The following is a 9,748-nucleotide window of genomic DNA, read 5'->3' on the forward strand; positions in this document are numbered from 1 at the left end:
AATTTGTCTTTCTTATAGAACCTGTCCAGTTATCTTCATATAGTCATCTTCTAAATAGCATATGACCGAAGATAAAGTAAGTATGAATGAATCAAAGTATCTAATTGCAATTAGACTCTGGAATTCTAAGTAAATGAGGGAAAGACCAAAAGGCTCAGAAGAGGTTGTTGCCTTCAAATTTCAGGAATGTAAGTACCAATGACGTGCTTTAAGGTTGTGAGAAAGAAAAAGGACTCTGGTAATTTCCTGAATGACCTTTGAAAAAGTAATTTGCTTTCCAAGTAATAAGCCTCAAATTTCTCAAGTTGCATTCTAGAGGAAAGGCTCCTGTTCTTTTTTTTGTACTTAGTGGATGATGAGCAATAATTATTAGCAAGTGGAATTGGAATGATGCCTTGAAGATGAGAAATTTGCATTTTCCAAGGTCATTCTGAAAAGGTGACAAGGAATCAGGATAGAGAGAACTCCAGTTTCTAGAACAACTAATCTGACTTGGAGAGCATTTGCCTGAATTAGAAACAGCATGAGCAGAGATAAAATCCTTTGATCTTCCTTTGGCCAGAACATGTACCTAAGCCAAAAAGCTTGAATTCAGGATGAAGAAACAAGTTTTTCTGGCTGGCGTCAGTAATTTATCTTCTGACATTCTTCAACCTGAAGAGACAAAACTGCAGCTCTATTAAAATTCTTGGATCTATTATTACTGGGTTTGTTATTACATGTTGACTAGACAGAATCCATTGTTCCTTTGAGAACCCATTGATCTTCATAAACTGGAGATAAACTTTTGTTCAGTCTTGCCAACACAATTTTACAGGTTTCGTCATAGAAATAAGCCCAGGTGGACTGGATATTTTGTATCTTCACCCAGAATCTGCACTTCAGAGTTCCATGACATTTATCACTGCAGATATGGAAGGTGATGGATGATAATCAGGACTGTAAGATCTAAGAAGGGATCATCTGTGTATTCTAAAAATGCAATAGAAGAAAACTCAGAGTCCATTTTATATAACACGAAATGTCCTTTGGAGTCTTTTCCCTATACACAGAAGTAGCGTCTTGCCTGAAATTGACTTGGTGTTCACCAGGGTGGTAGAAGGAGTAAAACTAAAAGTCATGAAAAAAATCAGTAATTTTGAAATTCTCATCGAAGTTAACTCTATGTTGGTTGTCTTCTTTATTAATTTAGTCATGGGCAGCAATCTTCCACTTACTCCTGCCTGAAATTTTTCTTCATTTAGAAGAATTTTCACAAAGGATGGGACTATCTTCAATATTCTTAGGGAGAAATAGTTAAGATTTACAACCATGCTCACTTTGCTATGCAAGGGAATAATATCTGAGTAATCTGATTTCAACTGGTTTGAGACTTGTTCACTCCTCCAACAGTGCCGGTGTAGGCTCAGAATACTCTGTACATCTGACTCTCCACTTCATAGTGATTATTATTCATTTCCTTCCCTATAAGAAGGCAGAAAAGCAGAGCTGCTCCAAGGAGGTGTTTCTGATGTTTTCTATAATCAGTCCTATTGAGTAAGGAAATACCTCAAGAAAACTATGTAATTTTGAAGAATTGAGAGCATTACCTTTTGAACAATTGAGAGCTCCTTCACACATTTCTGCAACTAAGCAGTGATGCAGTCTGTGAAGCCTGTGCCAAATACCCAGGGAAAGAGGAAAAAATTCTGCCTGCAGCTATTTAGGCAGTAGATAATGTGAGGTTTCAGAATACCCTCGTCTCTCTGACCAGAAATGCATCATTTATGACTTGCAGAAATGATCCAAAGAATCCCTTACAGACTAAAAAGGAGGGTGAGATAAGGAAGAAGCACTAGCTTTAGAGTATGCCAGGATGACTCACATGATACTGGCATTTTAATATCATTTTGTATGGCAATTTCTGTGATATTAGAAGCTGACAAAAAATTTCTGAGAAAATTAAAAAGGATTACTAGATATTCAAAGAGCCCTTCTTGCACAGCAAGATGAATGGCAGAGACTGGCAGAATGAAGCTGCAAATGGAAGTGGAAACACCTTTGATTTTGGTGTCAGGACATTGGAAAAGTGGAAATTCATGGGAAAGTGAAGACAACCAGTCATTAACAAACAGTCTTAAGAACTTGTTCTTATTTTCCATCACAGAGGCAGAAAATTATCCTTCAGACATGAGATCAATATCTCAAACATGCCAGCAAAGGACAAGGCAGAAGAATAAAAAAAAGTAAATCACAAGCTGAATCGTTTGGGACAAAGGCAGAAAACATCGTGGCTGGACAGATGAATTGGAGGATTTGCACATGGAAGGAAGTAATGGTTGCAAAAATCACTGATTAGTAATTAATGACATGCAACTGAAATCTATTTGCATTTTTCTTTAAATTGCAGAAATAATTTCCTTTGATTGCATTGTAATTCTGTCAATGTTCAGGTTCTGAAGAAGTTAAAATGGTGCTTTACCATGCATCCTATCTGCACTCTTACCTTTGGAAAAACTATTCCCTGATAAAAATGCGTAAGCTACATAATATATTACTATGTTGTGAGTGTGATGAAGGGATTACAAAAGATTTCATTTCTCATGATTTTCACAATGTGTCTACTCATAAAAAAAATATATTTCCCCTTTTGAATGGCTTAGTATCACACCCAGTGTATTCACAGGGAGCTATAGCAAAGTAATGTATAATCAGGCTCACTCTTTTCAAAAGATCTTTATTTGTGAATATTGCCTTTAATCCATTTTCTCTTTTGATGTAACTCACTTTCATTCTTCATTTCAGTATCCATAGGACTCAAAGTCAGAACAGAACTAAACAAAATTTGAAACTGAAAGTATCTTGGGATTCTAATTGCTTGTATTATCCTTACCTGCCCAAAAGTTTGACTGATCTTTGAGTCTATGACTTTGCTTATAGCATTTCACACCACAACATTTCTTCCTTTAATCCTTTATTCCATAACTAGTCTTTTTTAGACATTACAGAGTACATTTGCTTTTGGGGAAATGACCATGACATGTCTAGATTTTTGTTACCACAAAGGCAAATCATCAAGCCGTAGGTCCAGATTCCTGCCAAATGGAGACTCATAACTTTACATGGGGTAGACGTAGGCACACCAACTCCACATTTAAGAAGCAAATTTGGTATATAAAGTCTATCTTTAGGAAAATCAGTAAATTGCATAGCCCTGAATACTGATGGTTCCCTTTAACATGTGTTGGCTGGCATGCTAACGATTTCCATCAAAATGTCCAAGTGTCCCAAAAGATTAGTGTTTAGGTGCAGTACAAAGCTTTGTACAAAGTATAAAGCAAAATGAAAGAACTGTGGTGCTAGATGAAAACAATCATCACTGATTAATGCGAAAGTCCAGCTTGATCCTAGAAAATGCCATCATATTTCCAGTACCAGCTTATCTGTCCCCTAAAACTTGTATTTATACTTAGAAAATATGTGCATACCACTTACTGCTATTTTAATGACAGATTAGATACAGTGGTCTCTGAGTTAGCAATGAGAAACACGCTGAGACAGCTGCAAATTTCTCCTACTGACAGATTAGCCAAAGGCATGGAAAGAGATACCATAGCAACAAAGAGGCTGCCACAAGTGCAATCACTCTTTTCCATGGGTAATATTTTGCTACAGTCTGTGCACTCACTTATATTGTAATCGCATCATTTTTATGAACCACCAGGTATTGCTGGCCACTGTATACATGTATGTTATTCCTATAAATCTTCATTTGAAATTAAAGTAGGAGCTGAGGGGTCTATACAGAGACTGTGAAGTGAGGCAGGGGAACAAAGTAGTTTTACAGTGAGGTGGTACCTTGTGTGATACTAGGAAAAGCACTTCCTGTACCTAACGCATGGCAGATCATTTATCCAGCCTACAATTATTTCACATTTCTCAGTGGTCAAAATTAATTTTTTTTAATGTCATGTATGTTAGTAGCAGTTTTACACTGTAAAATATCGTGTACATATTCAATGTCATGTAAGAAATATACTGCTTTCTTAGCACTCACTGATCACAAGTACCATACATCCTGCCTATCAGAAACATCCTGGAATAAATTATACATCACATTTAGATGATGAATTTCTGCTTTTTCTAATTCCGTATCATTATTAATGCTGTTTCTAAAAAGCCTGGAAGAGGAACAAAGATGTGAGGGAAGAAAGTACCTTACATTTAACTTTGGCAGAAAAAACATTAACACTTAAAGAGCCTATGGATCTGTTGTTTGTGTGGAGAAGTACAGACCAACGACATTGCTGCATTGCTAACACTAGGTAAGGCTCAGTTAGAAAAAAAACAACAGTCTCCTTTCATATCTAGGGACACATTTTAGCTCTCTTGTATTATGTTGTCTTACCCAAGCAGCAGTTATGACAGCACTGGTAGTAGTTGAGCCAGCACTTTATGCTGCTTCTTGATACTGGGCATGTGAGTAGCCCACCAAACTGTAAAGATACCAAGCAGAGGTCTCTTATGCTGAAAGGGTTAGGAACAACATATTTTATAAATTGAAATGTAAATAAAATTAATGTCTCTCCTTTCACCAGCTGTAATTAATTTAGAAACAATCTAGCATTTTCAAGTGAGAAAGAGGAGATAGGGTAAAAATGTAAGCAGTATTTATAGATAGCAACAAAACTGCATTTATTGAGAGCAGTGGAATGAACACACTGAACACAGTTTGCTTCACATGAAGCCAGTTGTTGTGTTTGGACAGCACACTTTCTTTTGTTCCAAGGATGCTATTCAACTTTGAGTTTCCTTTAAATTCTGGAAACCATAACATAAAATTAGATAAACTGGAATATTAAAAATAACTGAGTTCAGGCTCTCTCCTATATTGTTTTTGAAGGTATAGACACTTTCAGTATGGATTTCTCACCATCCTGGCAATATTTCTGTTCTTTTCACTCTAGCCTATCTCTGGTATTGATTTGGAATGCAGATTTGAATTTGGAATGTAGATAAATATACTCACTATGGATTTGGTTTTGGCCCTGTAATATTTCTCTTTTATTTCTCTCAGCCCTTGTAATATTTATTTTATTTTATTGCAGTACTCTATTTCTGATATTGGTTTGGCATATAGTTACATAGTAATATACTAGGTATTGATTTCTCTCTGTTCTGCAGTGGGCTTGCCTCCCCATGTTAAAAAATCTTAGTCAGTTTTCAGGGGAATAATTGCAGTTCCTTCTGCCCATCTTCAAAGTGTAGGAGCTCAGCTATTCCAGAAGCTGAATGCTCATTTCCAAATGATGGCACTTTATAACCTGGCTGAGAACAATTCTTTACCTTGTTTATAGGAAAACATTACTCACTTCCATTTTCTAAAAGATTTTCAGGGGTTAATAATCAATATCTTCTATGTATCCAGTTTTTGTTGTTGTTGTTGTTGTTGTTGCTATTTTATATTATTAGTATTGCTAATTTTTAGTGAGTAGTACATACTGGCCATGTTGCTCATCATAGTATGAGTCACTGATTTAGATCATAGCTGTGAGTCTTCAGAACATGAGCATTTTTTAAACTCATTATGTTATATTGTATTTGATAGTGGTCAAAGTCCAAAGCTTCCCAAACTGAGAAATAATGAATGTGCTTTTATGGTCATCTTCTTGATGAAGACCACATCAAAGTGACTAAATTATCTAAGCCAGCTGCCTCCTACTCAACATTAAGTTTCTAAACATTAGGGGCTAAGTTAGTCATGGTAGTTTTCCACTAGATTATTTGAGAAACATACCCCCCAGAAGACAATTTATCAGACTTATCTTACAACAAAAACAATTTGCCTCTGAAAATGAACAACTCTATGTAAAACTAAAAAGACAGTCTAGAGCTTGGGCTAGTTATTTCACTCTAGAGAGTCCTAACCTAAGCAAAGTCCAAAACATTCTATCCCACATAATTTAACCACAATCTAGTGTTAAACTATGCCTCATTCCACAATTCTAGAAAGTCAAACTAAAAGCCCGAGGACAAGATACGATTTAATTACTGTGCAATGGTTCAAAGCTGCACCAGGGAAGGCTTAGACAGAACACTAGGAAGTTTTTCTTTACAAAGACAATGGCCAAACATTGGAACTGGCTTCCTAGAGAGGTGTCCAAGCCTATCAGTGTTAAGGAGTCATTTAGACAAGGTTGTTATTTTATATGTTTTAATTTGTTGAGCCCAGAATTGGTCAGGTCGCCAGATGAGATGATCATTGTAGACCAATGATCTTTCAACTGAAATAGCCAATTTTATTCTATACTTTTTCTCATGAAAAATACCAATGCATGTTTCTCTACATGTTCATAAAATATCAGCCCAGGAACACTCTCCCACTGCCTGGAGCAAGTACATACTTCTTCAGTCATGTTACACCTCCAGAATCTCAAGATGAGACCCAGGATACATCGCTTTACCTTGTTCTTTTTCTCTAATTTCTGCAGGAAAGACACACAGGTTTATGAGCTGCCCAGGAGCCATTACATGTTCCAAGCTAGTTCCAGAGTGGATGCCTGGAGAACTGGGACCCCAGGAGGCAACATGCACTTTCACACAGATTACATGCACTTAGTTGTGCTCTTATGTAAATCCTGCCTGCATCATAAGGATAGCAGGCAATGTACTGTTCTTAAAAATACAAGTAAAGCCTGGCATCTAGATCTGCCCAGGGAAAAGCCCTATTCAGAGAGAGACCTCTGATGTGGAATATACCCCATAACTAAGAGAAATATTTAATTATTTCTCTTCAGCAGTTATTTGACTGCAAAACATTAGCTTTCAGTCTCTGTGAACAGTTCATCTGTTTGATATCAACTCAGAGAATTTTTAAATTGCCATTCTCTGTTTTATACATAATATCAATATATTTTTCAACTGATGGGAAAATTATTTTTTTATATACTGACCCTTTCCTGTATTGCAAAAACAGAAAGGAAACACACAAAAAAGAAAAAAAAAATGAGAACTTCTAGAACTAGAATAATTATATTAGAAAGAAGCTGTAGAAGAAAGAGCATTTCAAATGTAAAGAAAAATATTTAGAATTTCCACTTTCTTGAAATACTTTTCTTATCATTTAAAGAGGGCAATGTGACAAATTTTTTGCATTTATCAAAAATGGAGGCTAGCTATGTGGGGGAAAAAAAAGCAAATATTTTCTTTTCACAACAATTTCTCAGCCTGGAGGAGAATGCCCAAGCATGCCTGATAAAATCTCAGCAACGCTCATAATCATCTCATAATTCTCTTAATGTATTCATGAACATTCTCTTTTGTTGTAACATTATGCCCAGGAACACAAGCCCATATTTCTTTATATGAAGTCAAAGAATTTACTGTCTTACCTAAATTGTCATTGGATTTTTTCCCCCTTCCTCTCCTGCAGGCTGCCCAGACTCAAAATAGTCAATAGTCTTCTTATTCATGCACATTTTTTCTCTATGTGCAGTTTTTTTCCTAGGGTTAATGCTTAATATCAGCTTTTTCCAACTACTATGCAAGCGAATTAGGAAAACAATACCTGATTTTGTATTCTAAAGGTAAATAATTTCCAAATTAGATTTCTTAACATTTGAATTCTGATTGCTTCCAATTCATTAGTCACGTATGACCTTATTAGACGTATATAACAAAATACGAACCCTTAAATATACCACATTTTTAAAAATCAATTGGTTTTCTGCCATTTTTCATCTGGGCTTTTTTGCCTAGTGACTAATACCGTAACTATTAGGAAGTCAGTACCATAATTTTTTTCAGTAGTGAAATACACAGATAGAGGTGGACAAGCAAAATACCTCATTTCTCCACTGTTTTTATTTCTAACATAAAAGTAACTATTAACAGTCCAAGGTGTGGAAATGCAGGTTTTGCTCTTGAACTTGGTATCCTGTAGAAGATATTCAGTGGGTAACTGGGTTAGGATTTTGGCAAAGGAAGAAGGCAAACTTACAGAAAATGTTTGGAGGTGAAAACAAACTTTCTTCAGCCTTTCAGGAAAGTCTTGAGAAGGTTTCTCTGTTATCTACATAAATTGCTCAAGCTGTTAATTCCCTTTGTTTCTTTATGCTTTTACATAATACGTGTTAATCACATACGGGTTATTTAATTTAACAATCATTATTGTTCATAACTTCTTAATACTGGCTTTCTGTACAGTTATTTTTATTTTTCTCAAAAATGGGGAGGATTTTGAGGAAAAAAAAAAAGAAGAGCAATTTAGAATTTTTCCTTTTATTATATAAACCTTGGGGACAGAAAGAGGAGCTACAAAAATATGGTAGTGATGACATATTAGGAAAAAGAACTTGCCCTTTGATAATGATCTACTCTGTTAACACAGAGAACCACTCATATTTCCAATAGCAATATATACTTTACTGACCATCAAAACCACAGGTGGATGTATCTGAAAGACAGAGAGAGACCTTCAGTCACCTTTCACTGACCTGATTTCAATGACTTAAGTTCAATGACTCAAGTTCAATTTGCAGTCAGACATTTGAACTGAAATTTGCTATTTTCTCAGAATAGCCTTGCAGCTCTGTGGGAAATGAAGGAAAAAAGAGGAAAACATACACTATCTGGAAAAACCAGAAGGCAGAACAAATATTGGGGATTTAAGGTGACAAGTACTTTCAGTGGTGCTAGGTCTGTAAGCAGGTTATGACAACCATTGTACTGAACCAGTGTTTATGACAGCAAATTTAGAAGAGGACTGTCTTTGGCTTTTCCAAAGCGCCATTACTGAAGAGGTGTGAAATGAGTCCTAAGGATTGCCTCCACCATGGAGAACAAGAAAATTCCAGCTGCTGCAAAGAGACAGACCTGAAAGTCTAATAACAAAGGCATAAGCTCCTGAGGACAGGAGCCTTGGGCTTTTTTAGATCCCTAAGAGTGGAAAAAAATTCATAACCTCAACCAATGCAGAGAACCCTACATTCTGACAAACTTCTAAGAAGAAATCTCACCAAAGCAATCATAATTGATTTTACCCCTTTTGTGCCCTCTTTTTTCCTGCAGAAATATAATCCAGGTCTGTATTTTTACTTACTGGTTGTTAAACCCTCTCAACACATATAAAATGGCAAGTATTCTGTAACACAAATAGTGTAATGTAGTAAAAACCAGGAAAAATTTCAAAGCACATACAATTTTATTTCTATTTCTATTTCTATTTCTATTTCTATTTCTATTTCTATTTCTATTTCTATTTCTATTTCTATTTCTATTTCTATTTATTATTAAATATCTATCTGGTTCCTTTTGATTATATTATTATCTATGCACATACATTTTGCATGCATGTAATCGGATTTGTATTGGCATGTACAAAGTTAAGTGTGGGAAATATTCCAGCAAGGCTCTTCAGAAGAAACACATCTGAAAGCAGATTCAGGAAGGGAACTGTAAAACAAACATTTAGGAAGGAACCTTCCTTCAAAGAATGTCAAAATATTTTGGAGACTTATAAATAAAGAACTGAGACATAGAGCTCTCTGTGGAACAGGAGGAACTTAATTCAGTCAGTGCAAGCTACATTTCACCACAATCAATATGTACCAGATATTTAGTGCCAATGTAAAGTATATTTCTATAAAATTATATAGATACTCAAACACCTGTATAAATAGCAATCTAGCATATCGCGGCCTGACACTACAAACTATTAAATACATAAAAGAAAAATCAGTCATGAGTAAGTGTGCTGGGGGGAAGGTGT

This window comes from Cinclus cinclus, chromosome 4, assembly GCF_963662255.1.
Source record: "Cinclus cinclus chromosome 4, bCinCin1.1, whole genome shotgun sequence".
Lineage (NCBI taxonomy): Eukaryota > Metazoa > Chordata > Aves > Passeriformes > Cinclidae > Cinclus > Cinclus cinclus.